General features: G+C 39.2%; 1 pseudogene; it reads right to left on the bottom strand.

Annotated features, from left to right (window-relative positions):
• Nucleotides 1-6,168: 6,168 nt before the first annotated feature.
• LOC137235668 (uncharacterized) overlaps nt 6,169-15,034 on the bottom strand; it is an 86,465-nt pseudogene continuing 77,599 nt past the window's right edge.

Raw genomic sequence — 15,034 nt, 5'->3', positions numbered from 1 at the left:
AATTCATATTTAGATTTCTTCTAATGAAACTGTATTCGAATATCTGCAGAGCCTTCGAACGTTATTAATAAGCGAAAATCCACTTTCACAGACCAGAAGAATATCGTGGACTCCATTAAATCGCCAACAATGCGAAAAGTGGCGGGACCTATGCACATACAAGGCGGGTATACCTTAAGGATTTTCAGACTACTTTCATCAACGCCAAAAAACACTCCAGTCAAAGCTTCCCAAGGCCGTCGGTTCTATGTACCGGAGCGACTCGGCATTTTTCTCGACTAAGGACTGCCATTTCAGTGTAACCCCATTTAATTTGTTGCGTCCCTCTCACAAATTTTCATCCTCCCAGCAGCTCCTTGCAGCGGGCTGCTCCATATTCTCTTGCTCCGGGAAGGTATCGAACCCAATCCGGATCCGTCTCCTGACCACGGTCCTGAGAAATGGTTTTGCTGCATCTGCCAGAAAAGAATATTTTTAGGACGGTCACACTCTTGTTAGTGTGTCTCGTATATGGGATGGTTGCATCGGACAGGTTGTTCTGGGCTAGACCCCAAAACCAGACGTCCACGTAACTTCTATAAATCTTTTGTGGCTCCTTGCTGTTCATGTCCTAGGACGTCCCGTAGTCTGCGCCTTAGCGCAGGTAACCCCCGACGGGTTTCATTGCGCCATGTTGCCAGGCCGCATACCCAAATACACCGGGCACCCCAATGCCTACCCAAGGACGTCTAGTCCCAGGGCCACAACAGCAATCGCGTTCTGGCTTTCCACAACCCAGGCGTAGTCACCCGTCACTTACTCCCAGAGTGACGACGTCTTCTCATATGCACTTCAGAATTCTGCAGTTAAACTGTAATGGATTAAGTAGGAAGATCACGGAGATAGTCGACTTCATGAAGCGGCACAACATCCGCATTGCTGCGATTTAATAGACTAAACCCACAGCAAGATCTGCATTGCAGATCTGTTCTGGGTGTAATGTCCACAGAAAAGATCGCGAGAGCGGAAATGGAGGCGGCATCGCGTTTACCATACACCACACTGCAGTATCATATATTTGATCCCGACATCGACCGCAGGGACAGTGTCTTAGAACGTCAAGGATTATCTGTCCGGTCGGGCGATGCAAATCTAGAAATAATCAACATCTACATCCCTCCTGTCACCTGTTGCCCCAGTGCATACCGCCCTGATATCAGCGGCGTACTCACTGGAAACAATCGCATTATCTTAGGCGATTTCAATGCCCATAACGATATATGGCACTCAAACTTGCGGGTGGACAGTAGGGGTGGGATGTTAGCAGATCAAATAGAAGAAACGACGTTCTGCACAATAAACGGAGACGCCCCCACACGTCTGGTAGGAAGCTGTCACAGTTCGCCGGATATTTCACTCGTGAGCGCAGAACTTGTAAACTGCGTCAACTGGCAGCCGATGGTAACATTGGCATCCGACCACCTGCCTTTACTTATTTCGCTCGAGCGTTCCGCCGACTTCATCGTCGCAGAAAAACGTACTTTCATTAACTTTAAAAAAGGAAAGTGGGACGAATACAAATCTTTTACAGACAACCTCTTTGCTGCCCTCCCTATCCCGACTGATGCCCGCCAAGGGGAGCGTGCTTTCCGCAAGGTCATTGAATCCGCCTCGGCTCGTTTCATTCCCGCCGGTAGAATTCCCGAAATTCTGCCCACTTCTCGGCAGAGGCCGCAAGTTTAGCGAGAGAACGTGACCTTATAAGACAGCTCGATCCCGGCGACCCCCAAATAAGGGATATAAACCAACGCATCAGATTGCTTGTGGATGAACACAAGCGGCGAAATGGGAGGAGCACCTAAGCGGTTGTAACCTCTCTGCCGGTGTAGGTAAACTTTGGTCCACTGTAAAGTCCCTATCGAATCTGTCTAGGCACAAATACCAATTTTCCATCGTCTTTGGCGATAAAGTGCTGTCGGCTGCAAAAAAAATGCGGGAGCGCTTTCTGCCGACAATATATTATGCATTCTACGGTCGACAAAGACAGACGGAGGGCCAACAGACACGCACATAAACATAAGTTCAGCGCGTCACCAATACCATCACCGCCAAAGAAGTTGAAGATGCCAACCTTCATGCTAAACCATCCAAAGCCGTGGGCCCAGACGGCATAGCCATGCCGATGCTTAAAAGCCTAGGGAAAGAGGGTTTCAAATATTTAGCGCATGTCTTCAACCTGTCTCTTTCCACCTTTTTCATACCCGAAAAATGGAAAATGGCCAAGGTGGTCCCGCTACTAAAGCGTGGGAAACCAGCTAACATAGGAGAGTCATATCGCCCGATATCTCTCTTATCGCCAGTAGCCAAGACGCTTGAAACCATTTTGCTCCCCTACTTCAAAGCAAATTTGCAGCTAGCCTGTCATCAGCATGGTGTTAGAAAACTCCATAGCACCACAGCGCGCTAAATGCCATAACCACCCAGATAAATTTTGGTTTAAATCAGAAGCCCCACCATAGAACAGTACTCGTAGCGCTAGACCTATCAAAAGCTTTTGATACGGTCAACCATGGCACGTTACTGCAAAATTTGGAAGGTTCTACCCTTCCCCCATGTCTTAAAAGGTGGACCGCAAATTAACTGGGTGATCGGCAGGCATCGGTTCAATTCAGAAACGAAACGTCAAAGCCAAGAAGAATTAAACAAGGGGTGCCACAGGGTGGTGTCCTACCCCCACTTTTGTTTAATTTTTACATACCAAAACTACCCTCGCCGCCGGAAGGAGTAACTATCGTTTCTTACGCCGATGACTGCACAATAATGGCCACAGGCCCGGGCCCACAGATCGATGAGCTTCGCAACAGAATAAACGGCTACCTCCCTGATCTATTCAGTTTTTTCGCCTCGCGAAACCTGGCGTTATCACCGACTAAATCATCCGCGACCTTATTTTCAACTTGGCCGTCCCAAATGTCGACCATTTTGGACATCCACGTCGATTGCACTACGCTACCGACTGCCCTACACCCCAAACTCTTGGGTGTGACTTTGATCAGGATCTACATTTTTGTGAGCACGCAGCCGCAGTTGTTCCGAAAATCCAGAGCCGTAATAAAATCCTCAAATCCCTTGCTGGCAGTACTTGGGGAAAAGACAAAGAAACGCTCATTACCACATACAAAGCAATTAGCGTGCTACGCGTCCCCTATATGGTCGCCAAGCCTAAAAATACCCACTGGAAGATGCTACAGGCCTGCCAAAATACTGCGCTCAGAACCGCCATGGGCTGTATTCTTATGTCCCCAGAACAGCATCTACATAATGAGGCGAGAATACTCTACATCAGGGAGAGAAATGAGATGCTAACCAAACAGTTCCTGTTGAATACCCAGAAACCTGGGCATCCCAACAGACATCTGATTGATGAGACAACACCGCCTAGGGACCTAAGGAGTCATCTCCGTAAGCATTTTGAGGAAATACGGCACTTGAGAACTCAGCCCTATGAAGCAAAAAAACACAAGCAGATCCTTGGTGAACTCCACAAATAGGAGTCGGACCTTTATGCCGGGAATTGCCCGGTGATTCCAGTACTCAGGGAACAGTACCCAAAACTTGCGGAAGAGGAACGCATACTCCCCAGGGAAACGCGAGTCACTCTAGCTCAACTTCGTTCTGGATACTGTAACAGGTTAAACTCTTTCATATCCAGAATAAACCCCGACATACAAAATGTATGCCCCGCTTGCAATGTGTCCCCAAATGACACCGACCATTTTTTAATTGTAATGTGGAACCAAAGCCTCTAACACCCCTTTCGTTATGGTCCACCCCTGTCGAAGCAGCAAATTTCCTTGGGCTCCCGTTACAGGATATTGATGGCAGTTTGTGATCGGTCGCAGCTATTAGGTGGGGCGAAACATTGCTACAACAACAACAACAACTCCAGTCAACCTTTGGGAGTTGCTCATTGAAAGTGAACTTCAAAATTGGCGAGCGCAACTTCAGTGAGGTGCTCAGAGATCAGAGAGAGAGCTGAGCAATAGTGAAATGCAAGTTCTGTCTGCATGCGGCTCTATCGAGGGGCGGTTATCAGATATAGTCGTCTAGCACCTAGCTTGCCAACTTAGTTTCTCGAGAAATATGTTGGAGGTCATTGTCGTAGCAAAAGTAAGATTCTGGCCGTATTTATCAGCGAAGGTAACTTCTGCTTTCAAATGCGAGTGTCGATTGAAGCACTTTCTTAATCAGAGCATCTTGGTCTATTCGCATTTTATATATTTATTCGTTGCGCTATCTTCATGTCTGGATAAAGTTCATACAGCGCATCATTATACATACCACTTTTGATAGTCACCATTAGCATCACAGACAGGGCCATCAATCTTCCGGAGAACCTTTTTCTCGAACACTCCTTTCGACAGCTTCCATGATTTCGAACCATACTTACATCAGGACAAGTATGATGAGCAACTTGTATAGCGTGGTTTTTGTTCGTCGAGAGAAGACCTTAATTTTCAATTGCCTAGTCAAATATAGCATTTATTGGCAAGAGTTATTTTGCTATTAATGCTCTTCCCAGATAGTCGAACCCCTTCACAGTTTCGAATTTATATCCGTCAACAGTGAACAAAAATTAATCTTCATGCAAGGATTTTATGTGCACATTACGCCACTTTTTGTTACCACAAAGCGCGATTCTTTCACGTCTCTATGGCTCATTACTAAAAATGTTTGCTAGAACCTTGAGACGTACGCTGTCGATGTGACAATCCTGATTTCGTGTATCTTGCTTTCCGTTTAAAGTGAAATTATGAAAAAAACAAAACTAAGCAGGCGGGTGTTGAAATGTGGGTTCAGACTCTTGGACCCCATTTCCAAAAGCGTATAAAGCAACACAGGCTTTCCTCGATACACTCATTCCACTTCAGTTTGCCATAGATTGTTAATCGTAAGTACTATTTGATAGGTCCTTAAGCATTAGAAGTTCGTCTGAAGAAAAGGGGTCTTAAGGTGGAGTTGATGCTATGGCTAGAGATACGACCGGTGCTGACGTATGGCTCAAGTATTGGATCAAGCTCTTCGGAACAACCAAAATCTCACCAGAAATACACAATCTAGACATATTTATTATCTGGATTCCAGGCAATAGGAAACTCGAATGATATTGATATTATTCAGCAGTAGAAAATGAAGATGTAACCATCTTAGAGGGAGTTATACTTTTATATCTTTTATATTTAGGTAAGGGGGACTACGAAATTTTTACGTGAACAAAGCATAGCAAAAGTGGGATAATATCAGGATACAACGAGCGAAAGCTACGTAGTCTTCTAACTTAATCACATCCATAAACTTATAGCCGCTTATGCGGCGATCATTGATCTATTGGCATAATGACCACTGCAATAGTTAGAGACCTAACTACCAAAGACACTGATCAGCATTCTCTTAATATCTGGCTCTAGCTATAACACGGAAGCTAAATTTTGGTTATCTTGATAGCTTATCGAAACTAGACACACCAAATGTTATTGATTTTAGTCGAAAGCATTTATACGATCTAATTCCATCAGGTTTATACGAAGTTTCTAAATGGCTTCGAAAGCGACTTGAGTCAAAGCCATTATATCTGCTTGCATATAAGGACCTAAAAACGAATCATCGATGAGATGAAAGAGCACAAAGTGAATAATCGCAAGTTTCGATATTTCAGAAAGGTTTTGAGATATTCAACATTTTGAAGACCCAGTTAACTCGCTTTTTTAAAAATACGAATATTCTATAGTTATCTTAATGTCCTATTCAAGTTCAAGTCGAAGCTTATCAAATACAAACTTCGTTGAGACGAGTTCCGTAAGTTTTATTCTTATTAATTTCTTTCATGTCACTTGTTTTGTGATAAGCATGTGTATGTTGCGAATTCGGATCTAAATATTTTCCAAATCCCTTTTCATCTACTACATATTTGCCAAGTTGGTTTTCCCACTTGTTGCGTCCTGTTTTTTTAAGAATTTATTCTTCTGTTTATGCCCGTATCCCGTTGACAGTAATCACATAAGCTGCTGGATTATATAACATTTAATACTTATAATCTGGGTTTTCTTTTTGTTTTGTTTTGTTTTTGTCATTTTATTCTGTTGCTCACTTACGCTTTTCTAACAAATTCCTCTCAACTGAAGTTAAGTTTTATTTTGATCTGCTTATACATAAGTAAAGCTGATCTGCCTTAATTGTTGCTGTTGGCACTGTCGTCGTCTGACCAGCATCATTAGGATTTTTGTGGCAAGCAACGCCCTCCGTTGAAACTTTATGCTGATATTTTTTAGCCATTAAAGTTAGTACACATATTGGCGAAGTAGGGAACAGTTTCAAATTAATATCTGTCAATATTGATGTGGCTGCAAGGCAAGACTGAGCCGATTCCTCATCTTTGAAGACAGCTAAAACTTCGTCTCGTTGTCCATTTTTCCTTAGTCCTTTGCCTCCCTGTTTGAAGAGGTCATTGTCAGTCTACGTTACCATTCTTGCGTTATTATTGTCAGCCTGTCCTTATCCTCCCAGTTGTTTTCCCAGGATTGCTATAATACTACATATGTGGACAACCCATGGACATGATATGCAGTGCGTGGGAAATGTGGTCCCACGGTTCGGTTACTTTTTGAGGCTAAATACAACTCTCTGATGGCAGGTTTGAAGTGCTAGGGGAGTAAACGTCAGCTATTTGATTCGTGAACAGCTTCCGGGCAATAACCTATCCTCTCTCATTCATAGCCCTGAACAGCAATACTTACCGGAAAAGGCAAAACCAACGTCGTGAATATGTCTTTTGTCTTCTTTTTCCGCCGAGTGTGCTATATTCCGCAAGGCCCTATTGTCTCCTTTCCATGCTTTGATGTCAGTCTTTACATTCAGGAGAATATCGATTGGGGAGCTGGTCATAAGCACATTCCTTTGATAGGGTAGGCTATTATACGTACACTAGGCACAATATTTGCTGTGGTCATTATTAGATGAAACAGTTCTCATCAGAGGTTTGGAAGTGGTTTTTATATGGCGGGCCCCAAGATCAGCACACAATTCAGTCCGGGACTTAGTAAATAATGAATCATTTACGTATGTATCTGGTCGCTTGATCCAAAACAGATCCCCGTTTGCAGACGCACCTTACGGTGAGCTGTCGCTGCAAACTTCGGTAAGTCCTTAAGCCGAGTAAAACGAAGTGATCACCGCGCATCCTTAACATGTATGTATAAATGTTAACCAGAAATGCCGGAAGTACGTATACCAGCATGTGTATAAAAAAGAATTTAAACAAACCTACGTTAAATAAAGACCTCACATAGACTGAATATGTCCATAGTGTTAAACAAACCTAAGTACAAGGGAAACATTTTTAAGTAGAAACGTATGCTGCTAACATTTAGAAGTGCATAAACACATACACGGTCTTTAAATAGCTTAGAAGCCTTACTCACGTCTCAAACAATGTCCGAAGTATGTATGATTTAATTGGTACAGGCCTTGAGGGTATTGCTTGACATATTTGAATTTCCAGAAACACCCAGAAGTCAAAGCAGAATCTTTACAAGTTTACAACTAGAATTTTCTGACTTTTGCAACATATATTTAAAGTATTGTCTAAAACTGGAGTTAACTGTAAGCCCAGTACTAATCTTCCATTTCCGAGTACATTTCAATCATTTTCATTTACCATGGACTGGGCTAGGTAAGGTAAAAAAGTACTAGGTCGAGAAACTACATTACCAGCCCCACAATTGGGCCTTACTTTACCGCCAACTGCGGATCGAGCCACTTCGCGGTGTTAATGAATTTAACTATCGCCCTTATTTCGACCTTCCGCAGCTCCAAAAGATCACTGAAAATAGGTTGACCTAGAAAAGCCTACTCCCTTACACTTTGTAATGGATACTGCACGCTTTCATCGTGAATACAATTGCAGCTTCTGCATTAATCGTAGAATTCTATATCTATAAAAAAACATAAATAGTTACCAGTAAGAGTCCTTATCTGGAATGATAGCCCCGACGTATATTTAATCACAAGAAAACCAAACCAACTTCTATGACTGGCATATAGGGAGCGCTGACCAGAATATATTTGCCCTACTCATATTGTTCGTCCTCGCACAGAATAATTTCCAGGAAGGATGTGGACTGTCGTACCTCCTTTGGCCTCAGCGCTACATTTGCCTTCGATATCTCTGCGTCTCCGTACCTATATAAGGCTGATGTTAAAGTGCTGAACCATCTGATTAAGATACCCCGGCGCATTCAGTGAGCGACTTTGTGCTGTCGACGCAAGGCTTTCAGAACGTCCTGGCCATCTGAGAAAATAATCACCCATTTCCCGTCCTTAGGCACTGGTGTTTTGCTAAAACGTTCGCACATTAACCGAAGTAATAGCTTTTGGAAGACATTAGAACTAGTTTGAGATTGGATATCTCATAGGACAGTCTCATTTTAAAATTGTCAGTTGCCTTTAGAAAAAAAGACAGCCGACTAGTTGTGCGATTGTTTTATCACAATATAGCTGTGAGATAGTTGACAATTAGTTAAATTTACTAAAGGGCATAAACATAAAACCCCTCCGCACGCATATTCACATATTGCTTTGCAATATAGATATAAGATATAGAAATTCGGCAATATTGTTCAAAATAAAAGCAACATACTCATTCCCCACGGCCGCCGTGGTTTGGTGGTAGCGTGCTCCCCCTAACACACCGAAGGTCATGAGTTCAGTCCCGGGAAAAGTAACATAGAAAATTTAGAAACAAGTTTTTCAATTAGAAAAATTTTATATATTCAAGGTCGCCACGCATCACAGTGTTTCGTGTAGAACAAGCTAGCTGGACAAAATTATTTTCTGATATTTTTAGAGTTGGGATTCTACCGGGTATTTACCATTTTTATGGGTACCCTTTTTTGTATCTTTTTTTTGGGTATTTAAAAATCATGTGAATCGAGGCTGCTTGGAATTACAATTCAGCAATTAAATTTATACGTCATTTGAAATTAAAAAAATTTCGTTTTGATTTTAAACAAACAACCCAGCAAACAGTCTTATACAGGTCTCCTTCCGATGTCATATATGAGCCTTATTGGCGTTATATACTGCTAATTTTGAGTCTTTTAATGGCACTACTTCAGGGCGTTTAGGAAGAATTTTTGACATATATCCGAAGCGGAAAACATAGGGGAGAAAATTGTTGTGCTAAAACTCCCACGAGGATTATATATAAATGAAATATGATTAGTTGAATTAATTATTTATTTAGAATAAATTGTCGCAGAAAAATGTCTGAGTTTTTATTCCGGAGCTGCCTAGTTTACTGATTTTAATATTTTTCGTTTGTTCATAATTTCATCTTGGGTATCTCCCTTAAGCTGTTAACAAAGGGATCCGATGTTATAAGTAACATATTCATAAGATCTCTATTCGTGGCTATACGCGACTGCTTTTGTGTGTTATCATCCCTGAATCGTCTCAAATCTTTGTTACGGGCGTCTTGTGCTTCTTCAGAAAGTTGACGAATAGGCAAAATTACCAGTACTATGCACTAAGATTTTATGAACTGTAGCAGGCATATAAAACCACGGATAGAGATCTATGTATAGTTTTTAGTCTCACTCGCAAATATCTCAAATCTTTGGATATTGATATTATACCCAGATACTAATGCGCGAAGAAGAGTATCGAATCTTTTGATGAGCGTTACATCCAATCCCGTAATCTCATCATTGGTATTGTCGAATCCTGGTTTTGGTTGATCTACTATCAATCCAAGTTCACTTTTAAATTTATTCTGGATTTCGTTGGAACGTTGCTTAACACTCTCTTTATCTGCCTCTTTCCTAAGTTACCATTTTTTATTTCGAGGCGATAACTTATGTGAAGCAAGCATTCAAAACATCTTATCCGGGCATGGAGAGTAGACAAGCCAAAACCAAGATTATCTCGGTTAGGGATAAAAACCCGTGTCTCGTAATTCATATCTTTTGGAGTGGCACCACAAATGTAACACTTTTGTGCGGAAGAAGTTTCAGTCAAAGCATTGTAAACTTCTCCGTCAATCATTTTTTGGAACATGTTGTGATTTACAGAAACCTCGCATTCTTCGAGAAACTACTTTGTTGGCAACAAAGCATTTACCTCCTCTAAAACTTTGTTCGTTTCAGAAACAATAAAATGTTTTGTTTCCTTAGAGAAAATAAATTTAATTGGACGACAATACATCGTAGAATGAAAGAAAATATCGTAGGAATGAAAGAAAATATAAATAAAAACTCATCAGTGTCAGCACTGCTGTGAATTTTTGTACTATGACCAGAACTTCCACCGCAACTCCACTTGCTGATTAAAGTAAATGACACAGATATAGGTAACAAACTAAGAAGAACTTCTTGATTTTCTAAAATTAAAGGTTCAACAGTTTTATCTAATACAGCTTGAACTTTAATTTCAGCACTGGTTTCACCCACATCAATCTCACTTGGGAAGCATTCTGCTTTAGCTTTTCTTAAACTATATAATGATGGGTAGACCTTATGGCCTGCCTTGATACGAGTCGTTTTGTACCCATGAGTCGTCGACTTGCTGTCTACATAGTATGCAAAAGCTTCCACACTGCTCAAACAACTTGCACCTTGCTCACATGTTACCTTGTTCGTCGTTTTTTTGTGGTTTTTTATGAACTTTTTATAACATTAGCAATATTCCTGTTGCCGGACATCCACGTTGATACTTCTGCCGCATAAACTAACTCATCACATCAAGACCCGAAAGCCACTCCGAGTTTTTATTACAAAATCGCTCCCGATGTCTTCCAGAGCTGTTGCATTTCTCATCGATGTTGGACGAATATTTTGAAATTTGTTGACTTAAATTTCTTAATGAATGCTCACTTACTTCTCTTAAATCAGCTTTAAATAAAATACAACTCAATAACTCCTTATTTCTAGACTCTTTCGAATATTTCCACCAAATTTCAAAAAACTCCATTCTTGGTATGGTTAATACTAAATCTCCAAAAAAAAAAAAAAAAAAAAAAAATTAAAAATATATGTGCAAAGAATTCGCATTGATTTTTTCTTTCGACTATTAGAAAATACTTGGGACTATAACATAAGGAACACGGGTACAAGCGGGTACATAGAAATTTTCCCTTTCTAAAATTAAAAATGTAGGTAAAAAGTACCTTTTCCTCCTAATAACTGAATCTTAAATATATTAAAAATATTCTAATTGCGAAAAGATTACCATTAAAAAATTCAAGTTACCGTCGAGCTTAGAATCCATCACAAAAATTATGTAAAAGTGTTTAATTAAAAGTATTATGAAAAGTAATATCCAACACTACTTTTGTAAATTATTCAACGCAAATTACGGCCACTCCTGCTTTGTTTTTGTCCAGCTAGCTTGTTCTACACGGAACACTGTGCGCAGTGATTTGGCAAACCACTCTGAGCGTATTTCTGCCATAAAAAGCTTCTCCGTGTAAATTCATTTGCCTTGCAGATGCTGTTCAGAATCGGCATAAAATACGTAGGTCCCACGTAGGTAGCACGATGTAAATTGAAAGAGATAAATCACGGCAAGTATTTAATTTTTATTTTTATTTCTCACTGCCCTTCTAAAAATATATGCGGCAGTATATACATATTGATGTTGCTCAAGGAACATGCCTAACCATAGACAATTTGGGACCCCTGAAAGTTTTCTGGTCATTGAATTTTTAATAAATATTTTAGAATGTTCAAAGTTTCAAGGCTATTTCATATGTTAGATAAATAGCATTTAGTAACTGGAGAGCAAATAACAATGTATCAAATTGGAAGTAATCATTCAGTATGTGCTTTTATTTTGTACAAGACTGTGTAAGCTGGACAACGAATTAATTAATTAGTTTTGTGGCTTAAGCAAAAATTAAAACCAGGTGAGCATAAGCGCAAATTGTGTTGATTTTTATTAACTACTGTTGATCTATGTATAAAATTATCTTAATTATAGAACTAGGCTGTTGAGGACTAAAACAAAATTAATATTATTATAATTAAGATTAATTTTCAATGACAGCACCATACACTGGTTTTCCATCGTTATTTTTGAAATTTGATGGTTGAACTGATATATAGACTCTTGATACAATTTTGAAAACTTTTTAAAATGGACGTGACACCGCCCATTTATGATAAAATCAATTATACAAATATTATTAATCATAAATCAAAACCCACTAGGCCTATCATAACAAAATTCGACGGAGAGGTTGTCTTTACTATAAAGAGTTCTTCCAAGAAAAACTAAAAAATCGGCTAAGAACCACGCCCACTTTTATATAAAAGATATTTAAAAGGGTCGTTGATGAATAAAATAAGCTATATTTTTTGAAAAAGAAGAGCTTTATATCAATGGAGTTTCATTTCCCAAGTGGAATTATAACACAAAAAAGCAAGAAATTAAAATTTTTGAAAATGGGTGTGCACCGCGCCTTTTTTGATTAAGCAATTTTCTATGTTTCGGGAGCCATAACTCGAAGAAAAATTAACGGATCGTAACAAGGTTGGGTGCACATATTTTCTTTATGGCAGGAAATATTTCTACTAAAAATGATCGGGATCGGTTAAAGACCACGCCCACTTTTATATATAAAGGATGTTTAATAGTGTCGTAGACTAGAATAATAAGCTATATCTTAGTGAAAAATAGTTGTGTATCGATGAAATTCCACTTACCAAGTTTTATTGTAAGTGGAAATTGCGAAACATTTTTTTTTTAATCAACGATGCCACGCCCCTATTCCGATCAAGCATTACACAACATTTCCAGCGCCTCAAAAATAATTAATCCCTCGTAACAAAATTTGAAAAATTTTACGGACAAGGCGACAGCTTTTCCGATTATACCTTGTAAATCTCTTCAAAGCCTTTTCTCCCGGGATTGGGACTTAAATCCGCACTCCTACGATGGTTGAAGTGTTATAAACGCATTCGGCCACGTCATGCCTTAGTTGTTGTGAGCTTTATCCCAATTGCCTTCCTTGTATATTTTATTCTTTTGCACAGTACATACTTTGTACTTTATTAATGCTTTTCACTTGTTCTGAATTACATTTCTCCATTTATCAAATTACATTTGCCCGTTTCTCAAATACATTATCTCTGTTCTCAAATGCATTTAATTGTCTCCCGGACTTTTTGGTATAATTTCTGGACTATTGTGGAATCATTTCGGAATAATTTCAAAATTGCAAACAAATTACTTTGCGAACATTTCGGAAATGTTGTGGGAACTCTTTCGAAATAATTTAGCTATGGTTTCCGGTATACCTTAGGGATAATTTCGAGGCCACCAGGTAATTTTTAAGGGATAACTTGGGGCAATTTCAGTACTATTTCGAAAAAGTTTCTGGACTACTTTGAGATTAGCTAGGATAGAAAATCGAGAAATTATTTTGGGGACTATTTACCGATAAAAATATAAATAAAAACTCGGTGCCATTTACCTGTGAGGCAACTTAAATTTTTTGGCATGGTACTTTTTGTGTTGTCTATACAGTGTACTATGGCTTTCTTAAATTCTAAACCGATCCTGACGAAATTTTTATAGTCAGTTGGTCTGGTCTCTACCACTATTAGGTATATATGTATATTCTATACATAAGGAAATTGAGCTAGGCGTGGTAAAGGGGATGGAACTGTGTGGAGAGTGGGTATGTAATTGGGAGTTGGAGTGGGCGAAGGGAAGATAATAGTAATGGGAATTACAGTACAAGTGGGGGTGAAAATGTTAGTGAGAGTGGAAGTGGGAATAAAAATGACAGTGGAAGTAGGAAGGAACTTGGGAGTGGGAGGGACGAAAAGATAGAGCAGTTTATGGAAACGAAGGGAATAAGGGAAGGATATAAGTTGAAAATCGAAAAGCCGATGATGATAAAGACAGCAGAAAAGTAGGACCATCTTTTAAAGGCAGCCGAACAAATTTTCGGGCAGGATAGTGTCTGCCAGTTTCGCTAATTAACTACAAATTTCAAAAAGGATTTATGTTATCTTTTGCATGCCAAACAAGCTGTCGGTCAAAACAAAATATAGAAGATTTCTCGGTATGGATGCGTATTCGTAACAAATCTGGAAATGTGTAAACACTCTTTTCTGAAAAAGATTAAACAGTAGAATGTATATAAATACTTATGTACACGTATTAGTTATTTTATTTAATAACACAAAAACCAGTGTCAGCGGCAATGAATTGGCATTCATTGGAGCACTTTCATGATGTGCTGTGAATAAATGTTTATTATGGGTTTATTTAGCTTGAGCCACTAGCTGAGTGGCTGCTTATCTCAAAGGAAGCGCCAGACAGATGTCAAAATTGAATGTGAGGAGTTTATTGGAAGCTTAGGATGTACATAAAATTTTATGTTGTGTTAAAGAAAATAAACTGAAGATGTGGATTATAAACATATATGTACATATGTATATTAGGGCTATTAAATTTTGGTTCGGAGTAGCGATTGCTAATGTTCAAAACATTGAAGAAAATAATAATTTTTCTTGAAATGCTTCTTATGAACGTTGTTTTTATCATAAAGGATGAAAAATTATGAAATAATAAAGCCAAAGAGTCTTAAAAAACAAGAGAAAATCCATAACATTTTGATATAAAATAATTTTTGATAACTGCATAACTTCTTGGTAATAAATCGATAACTTTTTATACAATTTTGACAAATTTTCGATTCATAATCGATAACTCGTCCATAAAAATAAATGACTCGTTCCTAAACTTTTGTTATCGAAAGCAAATTATAACATTTGAAAAAAAACTTTTTTCCTTCCTTTTCTTTCCTTTCCTTTCCTTTAAATATCTCAATAAAAAAAAACGTTTATCGGCATAAGTTTTCAAGTATTGAAACAATGACAGAGAAGGTGCTGGACACTCTCTTCTTCTTCTGTACATCTGCAGCTGCGACAATAGTCGAAGGTCGTTACTCCCATTCTACCATGCGTGCCTATTAAGCAATGCCCTGTTA

Source organism: Eurosta solidaginis, unplaced genomic scaffold (assembly GCF_040869045.1).
Source record: "Eurosta solidaginis isolate ZX-2024a unplaced genomic scaffold, ASM4086904v1 ctg00001046.1, whole genome shotgun sequence".
In the NCBI taxonomy this organism is placed as follows: domain Eukaryota; kingdom Metazoa; phylum Arthropoda; class Insecta; order Diptera; family Tephritidae; genus Eurosta; species Eurosta solidaginis.
The sequence above is the reverse complement of the archived record's forward strand: the minus strand, read 5'-3'. Positions and strand labels throughout refer to the sequence as shown.